This window comes from Tachyglossus aculeatus, chromosome 3 (assembly GCF_015852505.1).
Source record: "Tachyglossus aculeatus isolate mTacAcu1 chromosome 3, mTacAcu1.pri, whole genome shotgun sequence".
NCBI classification, from domain to species: Eukaryota; Metazoa; Chordata; class Mammalia; order Monotremata; family Tachyglossidae; genus Tachyglossus; species Tachyglossus aculeatus.
In genome coordinates, this window is record NC_052068.1 from 53,804,077 (window position 1) to 53,821,201 (window position 17,125).

Below are 17,125 nucleotides of genomic sequence, written 5' to 3' on the forward strand. Positions count from 1 at the left end.
GGAGTCAGAGGATGTGGGTTCTAATCCCACCTCCGCCACTTGTCTGCTGGGTGGCCTTGGGCAAGTTACTTAACTTCTCTGTGCCTCAGTTTCCTCTTCTGCAAAATGGAGATTAAAAGTGTGAGCCCTACATGGGACAATCTGTTACCCTATAACTACCCCAGCGCTTAGAACAGTGCTTAGCACATAGTAAGCACTTAACAAATACTGTAATTATTATTATTATTATTACCATGCTGCAATGTAGGGATAAGGCTGATAATTTTATGCTCTGTGGAAAAGGGTGTCTAAAGAAACACCACCACAACCCACCCCATCCCCGAAAAAAATACAAACTGTATAGATCTTGAGAAGCCTTGGAACACCACCTTAGCTAGCCCTGATACTGCAACATCAGCTGCATGGATTCCTCTCAGTCTCTGTCTTTCCAATCTCTCCTTTGTCCAGTAATTTATGCTGGTGCTAAATGGAAAACTGGGTGATCGCTGCAGTACAAAGGCTATACACAGACATATGAACAGAACTATTTCTTCATTCCCCGTGTTTAGTGTATTGTTCTGCACAAGGTAAGCAGTCCTTACCTGCACTTACGAACGTATCCTTATAGTCTCTTGTTTCCCCTACCTGTAATTTTTTTAATGTCTGTATCCCCCCACTAGACTGACTGAAAAAATGAAGCCAATGTTTCTTACAAAATCTACCATCTTCAAGTGATTTCTCTGACATCACAAGAAAATCCCTGATCCCAAAACAGGTTTCCAGCAGTTTCACGCCTTTCTTAGGACCACTGTCTCTGCCACTACAATGAACTCCAGATTAAGCCAAAGCTTATACTCTTTTCCACCCAGAGTCAAAAGAAAAATATGTATATAGCATTAGGGGACAATACACTCAGATCTTTGACAGACAACCCCCCAGTGGCCTAGTGGGTAGAGCATGGGCCTGGGAATCAGGAGGTCATAGGTACTAATCCCAGCTCTACCATGTGCCTGCTGTGTGATCTTAGGCAAGTCACTTCACTTCTCTTTGCCACAGAAACCTCATCTGTAAAATGGGGATTGAGAATGTGAGCCCTATGTGGGACAGGGACTGTGTCCAACCCAATTTGCTTGTATCCACTCCAGTGCTTAAATACCATCGTTATTATTATTATTATACCAAAAGTCACCATCCCTGGGCAGCAGCAAACTCATTGTAGGGAGCACAGATTTCTGCTTTTTGTGCTGAATGATGACTTACTTTCCCATTCTTCTCCCCCTAAAGTTAAAGTTGCTCCTTTGACCAATGATTCCGCAGAGAGAAAAAAAAACTTTAAAAATAAAAAAAAGAAATAGGCTTCAGAAAGCAAACTTCTCCCTTGGCTGCCCTCCCATCCCCATCCCACTCCCCTACGACTCTCATACCCACTAACCAAAAAATAACCAGAAGATAATCTAGGACAGGTCTTGGCATCCTTGGGGCAATTTCTCAACACCTCAAGTGAGGCACTGAGGAAGAAAAGAAACCAGCATTTATATCATCTGGCACTGTTTTTGGTGCATAGAAACCTAACTAATTTCTGACAATAATGAATATAGGAATAGCTTCTGATAATCTATTTCAAGAAATTTTAACAACCTAAGGACATCACCAAAATCTACTTGAAAAATGCAGTCCCAATAAAGTTTATGTTTGCTGTTGCCAAGAAACACTGAAAGACGTTTTCCGATTCCCAATTGCTTCAGTAATCAAAATCTCAGAATATAACCGGCAAGCCCAGCGATTTTCACATTTCAGTGTTCAAATTAAAAACACTTGGAAAAGTGGATCAAAATTTAAATATCAGGAAGACTATAACAATGATAAAAATTGCAGTATTTGTTAAGAGCTTATTATGTTTCAAGCACTGTACTAAGCACTGTGGTAAACACCACTTAATCGGGTCAGACAACATCCCTGTCCCACATAGCATTTACATCCGAAAAAGGAGGGAGAAGAGAAATTTAATCTCCCTTTTACAGATGAGGAAACTGAAGTAGAAAAGTGAAGTGATTTACCCAAAGTCGCACAAAGCAGAACCCAGGTCTTCAACTCCCAGGCCTGTGCTCTTTCTCCTAGGCCATGCTGCAGCTCCGCCTCATAAGTTTGTGCACTTCAGCACACTTGTTCAACATCTTAGAGCAGCCTACAGTATTGTTCATAAATCATCACAATATAAAGTGAAAGAAACATTCTCTTCTTACACATGGGGAAAGTGATGATAATAACCATAGTATTTGATAAGGGCTTACTTATCAAATAAGATAATCAGGTACCACATGGGGCTCAGATTCTTAAATTAGAGGGTGAACAAGTACTGAATTCCCATTTTGCAGATGAGGGAACTGAGGCCCAGAGGAGTTAAATGGCTTGCCCAAGGTACACAGCAGCCAAGTGGCAGAGTGGGATTAATAATAAATAATTATTATTATTATTATGGTATTTGTTAAGCACTTACTATGTGCCAAGCACTGTTTTAAGAGCCAGGGTATTAACAAGGTAGTCAGATTGTTCCACATGGGGCTCACAGTCTTAAACCCCATTTTACAGATGAGGTAACTGAGGCACTGAGAAGTTAAGTGACTTGCCCAAGGTCACACAGCACACAATTGGGGAACTTGGGATTTGAACCCATGTCCGCTGACTCCCAAGCCCTTGCTCTTTCCACTAAGCCATACTCTTCTCCAAAACCCAGGTCCTTTGATTCCCATGCTCTTACCACTAGGCCACGTTGCTTCTGGGAAACAGATCCCCAGAGAGGACTTTTCCATGAACTTTTTCCAAGTCTCATGAAAATAGGAAGAGAAGAGGACTAGAGGAACAAATTTCTGCTCGGTTCATCAGACCACACTATTTCTTATAAAGTCCAAATTTGGACAGTTCTAACAATAATATCAATAGGTCTAAAAACTAACATTTTATTCATATCGCATAGAAGTATTTTTACTAAGATTCATCGCACAAGCACTTACTGAAAAATTCAATTTATGGTCCACCAAAAGTTTCAATTACTAGAAGATATATTTTTTCCCGCCATTGTGAAATGCTTTGATGCACCACCTAAGTGACCTATTATATTACTTATTTTGGAATCAAGAATTCATTTTTGGAATGTTTGTAAAGTTGCAAGTTAGAGAAATTCATCTTTTCCACATGCATGCACACACAAGAGCTCATAAAGTCAGACATAATCGTTACCATTATACTGTAATAGATTAGCATTTTGAACACAACCTGGGGGGTGCCATACCAGCTACACCACCGGGTTAATAATTGAACATATTTCCCACTCACATCCTCATGCCAAAGACCCCAATTCATACAGTTTGGTCTTTTAATCCTAAAACCAAGTAAAAAAATAAAAACTCAGCTAACTAAAGCATACAGATCAATATTGTTTTATTTAGCCATCAGAAAACTAATGAGAAATTTAAGCAAAGGCCTTGATGTAGGGCCATCAGTGCCTGGCACATAGTAAGCACTTAATGAATACCATAAAATAAAAAGGACATAAAAATAAAAAAGAATCAGAAATATTTTGTTTTAGCTACACGGTTGTTTATGAAACACCTCACTTTCTTCTCTTCCAAGCTCAGTTAACAGGGTTTTTCAAAACTTATAGTAAGGCTTCAAAACCCAATGGGTGTTTTAACCAACTCTGAATCTATCCACTTAATGATTAAAAGTCAGTTTAACTCAGGCCACATTCACTTGGAAGTTCCATGAGTTCCTGGGATTCCAGGCCAACATTTAGTTTCACTTGAGGGAATCTAACTGACCCTCATTTTCCAAGCCCAAACTGAAACTCTTCCTTACCAAAGGCTATGGATCATTATCCATTTAAAATGCTGGTCTCCAGTCTGGGAATTAATTGACTTTTACATAAAAAACCTCATTTCCTAAACCACAGCTTCCCTTTTTTAATCTCAAAGTATAAAAGTGAAATTATGTGGATCTGTCCTGACATTTTTCAACTCTCTAGTAATTACTGGTTATTCTGTCTTTCAACTGCCTTGGTGGTCTGACAAAGAACTTAGGCAAGTCAAAGGGTAATAGAGGGAGTTCTCAAAACTAGTGGGTTAAATTCCAGTTGGAAAGTCATGGACCAAAGCACTGATCTCGGCTATTCCACTGCCTTGCTGTGTATCTGACTGATCTTTCACATCTCTTCAACCAAAGAATGGGCTTCTGGAATTGATGAAATCTTCACAAAATACAGTTCAAAACCAGGAAAAACATTACACCACTACTCCCATCTTTCTGCTTTTCCTTTGATTAAAACAAACTTCCAGAAAAATGGGAAATATTTTCACCAGTATTTCTTCTAGGTCAAAGTAAATTTAATTAAGAGGATATACCAACAGCTTGATTATCCACTAATGGATTATTAATTCACTGTAGACTCTTAAGCTTGCTCTCATTCATTCAGATTTATTCAATGCTTACTGTGTGCAGAGCACTGTACTAAGTGCTTGGGAAAGTACAATATAACAATAAACAGACACGTTCCCTGCCCACAATGACCTTACAATCTAGAGAGACAAGCTTCTTCTCTTCCACCTTCTCCTTTACAGCAGCATAAAAAGACCACATGAATGGTTCTTACCAGAACACACTAATCCAGCTATCTCTTCTCAAAACTGCACAAAGTCATGGGGCTACTCTCACATCCTCTTCTCTCCCTCACCCCACCCCACTACCTATCTTCCCTATTTTTTGCCATTTTCTATGCCTCCCCTCCATTAGCACAGATAACCCACAGGATAGCCTGGCCAGTTTAGTGCCATTCAACTGAGCAGTGGTATTTACTGAGTGCTTATGGTGAGGCAGAGCATTGTACTGAGCGCTTGGAAGGGTACAAGACAACAGTGTTGGTAGACACATTCCCTGCCTACAAAGAATTTATAATCTAGAGGGAGAGAGAGACATTAAAATAAATAAATAATGGATATGTACATAAGTGCTCTGGGGCTGAGGATGGGGTGCATATCAAGTGCTTAAAGGGTACAGATACAAGTGCATAGAAGATGCAGAAGGGAGAGGGAGTAGTAGGAGAAAATATGTGAGAGGATATAATTTTAGTAAGACTTTGAAAGTGGGGAGAGTGGTGGTCTGTCCGACATGAAGAGGAAGGAGGGAATTCCAGGCCAGAGGGAGGATGTTATTATTATCATTATTATTTTGGTATTTGTTAAGTGCTTACTATGTGCCAAGCACTGTTCTAAGCGCTGGGGGAGATACAAGCCAATCAGGTTGTCCCACATGGGGCTCATAGTCTTAATCCCCATTTTCCAGATGAGGTAACTGAGGCACAGAGAAGTTAAGTGACTTACCCAAAGTCACACAGCTGGTAAGTGGTGGATCCGGGATTAGAACCCATGACCTCTGACTCCCAAGCCCACATTTTTTCCACTGAGCCACGCTGTTTCTCTAATAATGTTGGTATTTGTTCAGCGCTTACTATGTGCCAGGCACTGTTCTAAGTGCTGGAGTAGATACAAGGTAATCAGGTTGTCCCACGTGGGGCTCACAGTCTTCATCCCCATTTTACAGATGAGGTCACTGAGGCACAGAGAAGTGAAGTGACTGTCCCAAGGTCACACAGCAGACAAGTGGCAGGGCTGGGATTCAAACCCATGACCTCTGACTCCCAAGCCTGGGCTCTTTTCACAGAGCCACGCTGGCAAGAAGTCTGTGGTGAGATAGATAGTATCGAGCTGGAGTGAGTAAGTTGACTTTACAGGAACAAAGTGTGTGGACTGGGTTGTAGCCGGAAATCAGAGAAGTAAGGTAGGACAGGGTGAGTTTGTAGTGCCCCCTACAAACAATGAAAGGCAGTATGGCATAGTAGAAAGAGAGGATCTGGGTTCTAATCCCTGCTCTGCCACTTGTCTGCTGTATGAACTTGGGCAAGTCACAACTTTTCTGTGCTTTGGTTAACTCATCTGTAAAATGGGGACTAAGATTGTGAGCCCCATCTGGGACTGGTATTGTGTCCAGCCTAATTATTCTGTATCTAACCCAACACTTAACAAATACCAGTAGAATGATGAATAGGGAGGAATGCTTTAGAAATTGTTTCCCTATTACTAGAAAATAGATGTCAAGAGTAGGAGGCCTGAATAGTTACTAAACTTGGCAAATTGAAAGTGATGGACATACATTTCAGTTTGCTATTCAAGATTCCAAGTGGACAAAAGTCAGAGAAGAGAACTAAGACTTGCTAGACTTGCTATGTTTTTGAAAGAGTTCCCAAAATTCTCAAAGGAAAAAAGCTATATGAGGCTCAAATAGACATTTTTAAATGGTTAAGGGAAAGATATTTCCTTCTAACTTTTTTTATTCCTGTTTTTAATTCATGTCAAAAATTTACAGAAAAATACTTTTTCTAAGCCGAGGTACCCCACCCCACTCCCTCGCACACACACACACACACACACACCCCAAATGCACAGATCTCTACAGATAGAAAGATAACCAACCCTTGACAAATAATAATAATGAGAAGAACCATGGCCTCAAGGAAAGGCCAGGGGCCTGGAAGTCCGAGGACCCAGGCTCTAACCTCAGCCCTGCCACTTACCTACTCTGTGACTTTCTCTGTGCCTCAGTTTCCTCCTTTATAAAATGGGGATTGAATACCTGTTCTCCCTCCTATTGGCTGTAAAACCCATGTGGAACAGGGACTGTAACCAACCTGATTACCCTGTAATCTTAGTACAATTGTGACACATAGTAAGCACTATAAGTACCTCAAACACTGTTAATATTATCATCATTATTATTAGGCCAGGGGTGATTAAACCACCACTCTTCTAAACTTGCTGAGGGGTTTGTGGTGAACAGTTCCGTAATGCATGCTTTATTATTTATCGTTTCAGCACTGTCACGGCAGGCCACAGGTGTGCGGCTGATCCACTGGTTTTGGCAGTGGTGTCATCTGTACCTCCCAAATCATGTGGGTCTGGGCCAAAGAAGCAAGTGATCAGTCAGTCAGTCAATCATATTTACTGAGTGCTTTCTGTGGGCAGAATACTGTACTAAGCGCTTGGAAGAGTACAACATAACAATATAACAAATACATTCCCCGCCCACAACAAGCTTACAGTCTGCCCATGCATCCCCAGATCCTGCCCCAATTCTCTCTTTCCTACTGCTACTACTCAGCATTAGCTTTAAGGGACCCTCAGGTGGTAAGGTATTTTTCTGCCCATATGATAAGGATATCTAATTGGCACTGCTTGGGGCCAAACAAATCCATTTGTCATTGATTTTTGCTCTCATCCAAGACATGTAAGAGGACTGGAATCTTAAATTTATCAGATGAGTCATCTTTTGTTGGCATCAAAACACCTGGAATATCAGGCCATGGCCAGTCTTCATATAGATAACATTTGACATGACAACAGGAACTTTTTATAAGAAATAAGAGGTGTCTATTAAAAATCTATGAATTTCCTCTACAGCGAAAGCTGAATGCTAAACTCTTTAAAGTCCTAAAGAATATTTCAGAGGTGTTGACAGATTTTATGAAAAGAAACCCTATCCAGCACAGCAATGGTAATTCCTGCTTGGAAATTTAAGTTTTTTTCCTCCAGGTCCTTCCTTTCTCAAATAGCTCTATGCTGATTGCATTTCTTTGAAGGAATTGCTCAGTAAAAACCCTATGTGCTCTGATTTTATTGATCTCTATCAGGAGCTTTCTGTGTATTCAAAGACAAGCAACTCCTAAATACACATTCCCTCCATTACTCAGGACATCACTGTTTAAGTTTGTGGACTGCATGCTAGGTACCTTTACTACTCGGTCATTCATTCATTCATTCAATCATATTTATTGAGCGCTTACTGTGTGCAGAGCACTGTACTAAGAGTTTGCAAAGTACAAGTTGGCAACATATAGAGACAGTCCCTACCCAACCACGGGCTCGCAGCCTAGAAGGGGAAGACAGACAACAAAACAAAACATGTAGACAGGTGTCAAAATCGTCAGAACAAATAGAATTAAACCTATATCCGCTTAAAGATCAGGAAGAGGGAAAGGAGGTGAAACTCTAATAAGTCTGTATCAACTTATCAGTCTGCTTTTATGATAAAATGTTTGACAGTGGAAAAAATCCCAACCATTGACTAAAATAAAAATATTGGTTTGTCTGTGGGTTTCATGGATCCAAACTATCATTATAATATAAAAATCAATCATATTTATTGAGCACTTAACTATGTGCAGAGCACTGTACTTAGCACTTGAGAGAACAATATAAAAATATGACAGAGTTGGTAGACCCGTTTCCTGACCAAAACGAGCTTACAGTCTAGAGGGGTAGACAGACATTGATATAAATAAATAAATTGTGGATATGAACTTAATTACAGCGGGGCTGAGGTTATTTTTATTATTTTATCTGTTCCAATAGCTTAAATAAACAGCGTGGCCTAGGGGGTAGAGCACAGGCCTGGGAGTCAGAAGGATCTGGGTTCTAATCCCAGCTCTGCCATGTGTCCGCTGTGTGACCTTGGCAAGTCACTTCACTTCTTTGTGCCTCAGTTCCCTCATCTGTAAAATGGAGTTTAAGACTGTGAGCCCTGTGTGGAACAGGGGCTGTGTCCAACCTGATTACCCCAGCACTTAGAACGGTGCTTGACAGTAAGTGCTTAAATACCATCATTATCATTATTGTCATTATTGAAGAGAAACACGAAACCTGCAAATCCTGGTTAAAATGGGAATCGAGTGGTAAATGTATGGAGTTTATTACCTACAGGGAGTTGTAAAAGTAAAAAATCTCAGTAAGTTCAAGAAGGTGTGAATAGATCTACAGATGTGCTATCAAAAATATCTTATTAGGTGGAAAGTTAGGGATGTAGAAGGCAAGGTAAGGGATATCAGAGAGATATTAATTATGCAGTTAACTAGGCATCTAGTTGTCACAGTCAGACAGGACACCAGGCTAGATAGGTCATTGATCAACTCAGTAATGGCACTCTTTGGAGAATTGGTACAAAGAACCATCATTCAATTAATCAATTCTTTTTGTACACAATTAGTTTTCAATTAATTACTTTTCAAATATCGCTCTTTTCACACACAGAGAGAGGGAAGGGGTGGGGAAAGAGAGAAAGAAAGAGAGAGAATTCTGAATTATTGTGACCTTTTCTCCTTAACCTCTACCTTCAAAAACCCATCAAATCCTACCACGAACAGTTGCAAATATTTTCACCAATCAGGGGGCTGAGGTTGGAGGCAGTAGGGAGGAAATGGCATTTTTCTAGTGTTCACTTCTGCCAAGCAATAACTAGAAACCCACAGCTCAGACTGACTATCATCAATAAATACAACTGATGATAAAATGGGGATGAAGACTGTAAGCCCACGGGGGACAACCGGATTACATTGTATCTACCCCAGCGCTTAGAACAGTGCTTGGCACATATGTATATATGTTTGTATATGTATATATGTTTGTACATATTTATTACTCTATTTTTTATTTTACTTGTACATATCTATTCTATTTATTTTACTTTGTTAATATGTTTGGTTTTGTTGTCTGTCTCCCCCTTCTAGACTGTGAGCCCACTGTTGGGTAGGGACCGTCTCTATATGTTGCCAACTTGTACTTCCCAAGCGCTTAGTACAGTGCTCTGCACACAGTAAGTGCTCAATAAATACAATTGATTGATTGACTAAAACACAAATGCTGAAAGTACAAAATGACTTGGCATACACACAGAAAGGAGCACATCATAAAAAAATTACCCTTCCACATTAAAAGTTCTAATCTATATCATCTGCATCACAAAACTGATAGTAAAATATTGAGGAAGAATTGTTGAGATGCAGTATGGCTTAGTGGATAGAGCACAGGCCTGTGAGTATGAAGGACTTGGGTTCTAATCCTGGCTCCTCAACATGTCTGCTTTGACACCTTGGGCAATTCACTTAACTTCTCTGGGCCCCAGTTACCTCATCTGTGAAATGGGGATTAAGAGTGTGAGCCCTATGTACGACAGAGACTGTGTCCAACCTAACTTGGATCTACCCCAGCACTTAGAAAAGAGCTTGTCCCATAGTAAGAACTTGCCAAGTACCATAATAATAATAATAATAATTATTATTATTATTATTATTATAAAATTGACTGACAAAGCTAGCAGGGGTCTGTTCAGTGATATGCAAGAATCTGTCAAAAATCGATGTTTTACTTCATTGTTTAAAGGTCAAAGGGGCATGCCGGAAAGCAGTGTGACCCAATCTCAATGCTTCAGGCCACCAGAAGCCATCTCTAACAAGACCCTGCACTCTTGGGTCTTTGTGACCAGCTGTGGGGCCACCTACATTTTCCTCATCTCTTTTCTGAGTCTCCCAGAAGATGCTGTGCTGTTTTCCCTTCCAGGAAAGTCAAAGTGCCACAAACATGCTCCCAGCAGTATTATGGATTCAATTTCCACATTTCCTCTTCTCCCACTCCCTTCTGTGTCACCCTGGCACTTCAATTTGTATCCTTTATTCACCCCCTCCCTCAGCAGCACAGCACTGATGTACATAAACCTAGTTTATACTAATGTCTCTTGACTAAGCTCACTGTGGGCAAGGAATGTGTCCACAAATTCCATTATACTGTACTGACCCGAGCACTTAATACAGTACTGCGCATAAAGTAAACTCTCACCAAATGATTAACTGATTGATAACCTTTCCCAAGCTCAGTGGTAGATACTACACAGAATGGATTCCTGAGGAAACACACAACTACCTCTGCACACGTGCGAGTTTCCAAGCTCTGGGCAGGAAAAGGCAGCAGAGCTCAACTTGGAAACAGATTTTTGGAGTTAATTTGACCCAGCCAAAGCCCAGTACAAGTCCAATAAACATTGAAAGATTTGGGATCTGGCCAATCAATCATCGGAATTTAGAGTGCTTACTGTGTGCAGAGCACTACACTAAGCACTTGGGAAAGTATAATACAATAGAGTTAGTAGATACAATCCCTACCCACAAAGAGCTTAGGGTCTATAGATCCACCCAAACTAAGATTTTCCTGGCACACAAATTGAATACTTAGAGAAGTCATGGAGCCTGACTCTGGGGTGATCCTGGCCTAGGAAAAGCAGTAAGTAGTAGAAGTATTAAAGCATGGTGTAGTGGAAAGAGCAGGAGCCTGGGAGCCAGAGGACTTGGATTCTAATCCAGGCTCCACAGTTTATCAGTTGAAATCTAAAATGGAAAGGTAAGAGTGGAGAAACAGTGTGTCCTAGTAGAAAGAGCACAGGCCTTGGAGTCAGAGGATCTGGGTTCTAATCCCACTCTGCCAATTGCTTTCTGTGTAACCTTGGTCAAGTCACTTGATGTCTCTGAGCCTCAGTCTCCTCAACTATACAATGGGGAGTGGATACCTGTTCTTCCTCCTACTCAGACTGTGAGCCCCATGCAGGACAGGCACTGTGTCCTACCTATTTGACTTGTACCTACCCCAGTGCTTAGAACAGTGTCTGATACATAGTAAGCGCTTAACCAATACATTAAAAAAGGCTCATGTAAGTGTTCTTTCTACGCTTTAGCTTTATCATCCATTAAGAGTTTCAGATCTAGGTAAGAAAAAGCTAAAACAAAGGAAGAATATCTTAATCTGCAATTATTACTCTTCCTTCCCGCTTTCACTCTCCTGCCCAACTCCCTACCCCCATCACACAGTGACAGGACACAGGAAGGATGACTCTGAACCATCACTTATTGAGCCACCAGGAACGTGGCTCAATAAGAAGCAGCGTGGCTCAGTGGAAAGAGCACGGGCTTTGGAGTCAGAGGTCATGGGTTCAAATCCCGGCTCCGCCAATTTTCAGCTGTGTGACTTTGGGCAAGTCACTTAACTATTCTGTGCCTCAGTTACCTCATCTGTAAAATGGGGATTAAGACTGTGAGCCCCACATGGAACAACCTGATCACCTTGTAACCTCCCCAGTGCTTAGAACAGTGCTTTGCACATAGTAAGCGCTTAATAAATGCCATCATTATCATTATTATTATTATTATTATTAGGTCACCTGTACACTGACCAACTCAAGTAGAAAACTAGTGGCAGGAAGGAAAGACACATGGGACTCATCCCAAAACAGGGATAGTGACGAGCCAGAATCAACTATGGGGTGACTTCTTGTTCCCCCAAGACCTCTAACTCCCAGCAGCTACAGGACACAGTACACTGAAAGTCACAGAAATGAGGACCAGCAGTCGTCATGTGGTTGTTGAAGCAACTGTCCAAGAAGCTACCCATCAGATGAGGCCTTTAGAGTCAACTGGATCATACTGAACTTAGAACATTAACCAAGCAAGTGTAGAACATACAATAGGAAGCTTCCAATCCATTAATTACTCTAAATTAATCTATACATAAAATAATGTGTAGCTCAACGTGTGTCCAAGAAATTGATGAAAGTTCTGCAAGCCACCAACCTGGTATAACTGCATGGCATGGTAATCAGATCACTGGGTTTGCTGATTTTTTCCATTTTAATGGCATTGGATAAGCACTCGCTATGTGTCAGGCCTGTGCCAAGCACTGGGGCAGATACAGGTTTGACACAGTCCACTCAGGGCTCACAGTATTAATCCCCTTTTTATGGATGAGGTAACTGAGGCACAGAGATGTTAAGAATCTCGCTCGAGGTCACATAGCGGATGAGTGGCGGAGCCAGAATTGGAACTCAGGTCCTTCTGACTCCCAGGCCTGTGTTGTCTCTGCCAGGCCACACGTTCTCTGCATATAGCTGTAATTCTATTTATCCTGACGGTTTTGACACCTGTCTATATGTTTTGTTTTGTTGTCTGTCTCCCCCTTCTAGACTGTGAGCCCGCTGTTGGGTAGGGACTATCTCTATATGTTGCCGACTTGTACTTCCCAAGTGCTTAGTGCAGTGCTCTGCACACAGTAAGTGCTCAATAAATACAATTGAATGATGAATGAATAACCAGAATCTTATTATTATAATTATCTTCAAAGATATTGCTTCATAAATAAAATATATGTTCAATCCCATTTTTGCTGCTTTTTCCTGAGGAAAAGAGAGAAATTTTAAGCTTGTCAGTGGCATTAGTTCTGCTACTTTTCACCTTTCCTACTTTTATGCCTCAAGTGACTTAATATCTGTATATATATATCTGTAATACCTGTAATACCTATATATCTGTAATACCTGTATATATGTATATATGTTTGTACATATTTATTACTCTATTTATTTATTTATTTTACTTGTACATATCTATTCTATTTATTTTATTTTGTTAATATGTTTGGTTTTGTTCTCTGTCTCCCCTTTCTAGACTGTGACCCCACTGTTGGGTAGGGACTGTCTCTATATGTTGCCAACTTGTACTTCCCAAGTGCTTAATACAATGCTCTGCACACAGTAAGTGCTCAATAAATACGATTATTTATTAATACGATTATTAATCAATACGATTAATCAATATGATTGATTGATTAGTATAATCAATCAATACGATTGATTGATTGATTGATTAATATAAGGTTAGGCATATCCCAAGTTCCATTAACAACCAAGGTGGCCATTTGCCCAGTTTTATAATGACGAGTCCAGTTTTCAGAGGGTCTGTTCTCTGCCCAGTATGGCTACAGCACTGTCACAATTAAATTCAGGATTTTTATTTTTAAGTGCTCAGCTTCCATCTGCCTCAGCTCCTGCTGCTATGTTCCACAATTCATCAGTGGTGCCTGTGTATACAGAGAACTGGGAGGGAAACAATGGGCAATAATAATAATAGTGGTATTTGTTAAGCACTTATTATGTGCTAGGCACTGTACTAAGCGCTAGGATTGATACAAACAAATCACATTGGACACAGTCCCTGTCCCATAGTGGGCTCACAATCTTAATCCACATTTGACAGATGACGTAACTGAGGCATAGAGGAGTGAAGTGACTTACCCTAGGCCACACAGCAGACAAGTGGCAGAGCTGGGATTAGAACCCACGTCCCTCTGACTCCTGAGCCCGTGCTTTATCTACCAGGCCATAGGTATGTAACAAATAGGGATGAGGGAAATGGGAAGAGGTCCCTCCCAGAGAAAGCCATAGAGAACTCAAGTGATTTGTCCAAGATCACAAAGCAAAAAGAGGTGGAGCCAGAAGAGAATCCAGGCCTCCTGCCTTCCAGGCCCGTGCTCCTTCCACTAGGCCATAATAATAATAATAATAATAATAATAATAATAATAATAATGGCATTTATTAAGCGCTTACTATGTGCAAAGCACTGTTCTAAGCGCTGGGGGGATACAAGGTGATCAAGTTGACCCATGTGGGGCTCACAGTCTTCATCCCCATTTTCCAGATTAGGGAACTGAGGCTCAGAGAAGTCAAGTGACTTGCCCAAGGTCACACAGCAGACATGTGGCGGAATCGGGATTCAAACCCGTGACCTCTGACTCCCAAGCCCGGGCTCTTTCCACTGAGCCATGCTGCTACTCGCATTTATTGGTAATTTATTTATTCACATTGTTGTTTGTCCCCCCTCTAGTCTGTAAGCTTGTTGTAGGCAGGGCATGTGTCTCTTTAGCATTATACTGTACTCTCCCAAGCGCTTAGTACTGTGCTTTGCACACAGCAATCAATACATTCATTCATTCAATCATAATAAGAAAAGGTAGCACGGGGAGATCTGATCGCGTGCCTTAAAGCCGACGGTAAGGAGTTTCTGCTTGCTGCAGAGGTGGATGGGCAACCCCCGGAAGGAGACGTATTGTACGTATTGTTTATACGTATTTATTACTGTATTTATTTATTTATTTATTTTACTTGTACATATCTATTCTATTTATTTTACTTTGTTAATACGTTTTGTTTTGTTCTGCCATGCTGCAGATACTAACAATTAAGAATGAAAAGTTTGATCCTTTTCTAGGAAGCTTTAGCAAAATAAATATTTAACAAGAAGGAGTCTTATGACCCTGCAGGAAATTCTTCCATTCCTGGTAATGTACTAAAATCAAAGTGGATTCATTCATTGGCTCACATTTGTAAACATAATCCAGTAGGCCTCACGTATACCAAGCTCTGATATTACTGCCGAAGTGAGTTTGGCACAGGGTTGTCCCTGCTGCCCTGAAAGAATAAGAGATGCCCAGGTAGACTGCAAAGTCAATCAATCAATCAATCAATCAATCGTATTTATTGAGCGCTTCCTATGTGCAGAGCACTGTACTAAGCGCTTGGGAAGTACAAATTGGCAACACATAGAGACAGTCCCTACCCAACAGTGGGCTCACAGTCTAAAAGGGGGAGACAGAGAACAGAACCAAACATACCAACAAAATAAAATAAATAGGATAGAAATGTACAAGTAAAATAAATAAATAAATAAATAGAGTAATAAATATGTACAACCATACAGGTGCTGTGGGGAAGGGAAGGAGGTAAGATGGGGGGATGGAGAGGGGGACGAGGGGGAGAGGAGGGAAGGGGCTCAGTCTGGGAAGGCCTCCTGGAGGAGGTGAGCTCTCAGCAGGGCCTTGAAGGGAGGAAGAGAGCTAGCTTGGCGGAGGGGCAGATGGAGGGCATTCCAGGCCCGGGGGATGACGTGGGCTGGGGGTCGACGGCGGGACAGGCGAGAACGAGGTACAGTGCGGAGATTAGCGGTGGAGGAGCGGAGGTTGCGGGCTGGGCAGTAGAAGGAGAGAAGGGAGGTGAGGTAGGAGGGGGCGAGGTGATGGAGAGCCTTGAAGCCCAGGGTGAGGAGTTTCTGCCTGATGCGCAGATTGATTGGTAGCCACTGGAGATTTTTGAGGAGGGGAGTAATATGCCCAGAGCGTTTCTGGACAAAGATAATCCGGGCAGCAGCATGAAGTATGGATTGAAGTGGAGAGAGACACGAGGATGGGAGATCAGAGAGAAGGCTGGTGCAGTAGTCCAGACGGGATAGGATAAGTCCTTCCAGTTCACCCAGTGGTCTTTCCAAAAAAAGTGTGGGTCTCACAAAAGTTTTGGAATCACACCCTCACTGCACTCTCTCCTGCTCATTCCATTTGAGTGTCACCAATATCCGGAGAAGCAGCAAGCTTAACTATGCCCTACCTGGTAAACCCACAAGTTAACCCAGAGATCAGCAGCAGTGAGATGGCAGATGGGTTCTGGAGACCCAGTTCCAGCACAGCCAAACTGGGCACCTGCAGACATGCTACTGGTTAGCCTGGTACCCAAGATGGCAATAGATGCAAGGTAATAGGCTGAAGGGTTCCTGAATTGTCAACCTAAGGGTCCTTTTCTCTTTTATAGCATGATTAAGCTATGGAGCAGAGAGGAACCCTATCCCCTTTAAACCCAGTTGTAGTTTGAGTTCACTGTATATAATGCAAAGAAGAGATCTTGCAGAGAAAGGATTAATGGTCACCCCACAGTTTTATCAGTTCCACTCATACTTACCGATAAAATCTCATCTCCATGCCCAAAACCGAAATGGTAGCTATAAATGAATTTGATGCAATAACTCTTTTGTGTGCTATCTTCCCCTGTAGACTGTAAAACTCATTATGGGTAGGGAACATGCTGTACTCTCCTAAGCACTTAGTGCTCTTCACACAGTGAGTGCTCAATCAATATGACTGATCAATAATGAAGTCTACTTTGGGTGCACAATAAAATGCTATCTACTCCCAAAAGGTATGACATTTACCTCACATCTGGAAAGGACTGATGAAGCTGAAAAAATGCATTACTGACTGATTTTCATTTTCTATAAAGATGTTTTGAGATCCATGTTCCATAATTTAAGAATGTAAAACAATAACTTTTTGGAAAGGAATATTTTCAGTTGAGGTGCTGGAGACCAAGATCATTTAAAATTGCATTGAATTTAAAACTGACATCAGTAAAATGCTGGCATAAAGGTAGTTGAAGTCTTGCCTTATTACAGGGATAAGGGAGAGGCTTCAGGCTCTTCATAAGAGAGATTTTAAGTTCCTTGAGGGCAAAGACTGTAGGTTGAAACATCATCCAACCTTGGCTTCACTGACACTGTTCTTGCCTGGTTCTCCAACTCTTTGACCACTCCTCAGGTGTCTTTTACTGGCTCTTCCTCTGCCTCCCACT

The 17,125-nt window shown here is 41.3% G+C and overlaps 1 protein-coding gene across 2 annotated transcripts in view; it reads right to left on the bottom strand.

The window, feature by feature from the left end:
• Window positions 1–17,125, bottom strand: part of BICC1 (BicC family RNA binding protein 1) — a 313,234-nt gene that overhangs the window by 266,616 nt on the left and 29,493 nt on the right. The gene's annotated exons all lie outside the window — the stretch shown is intronic.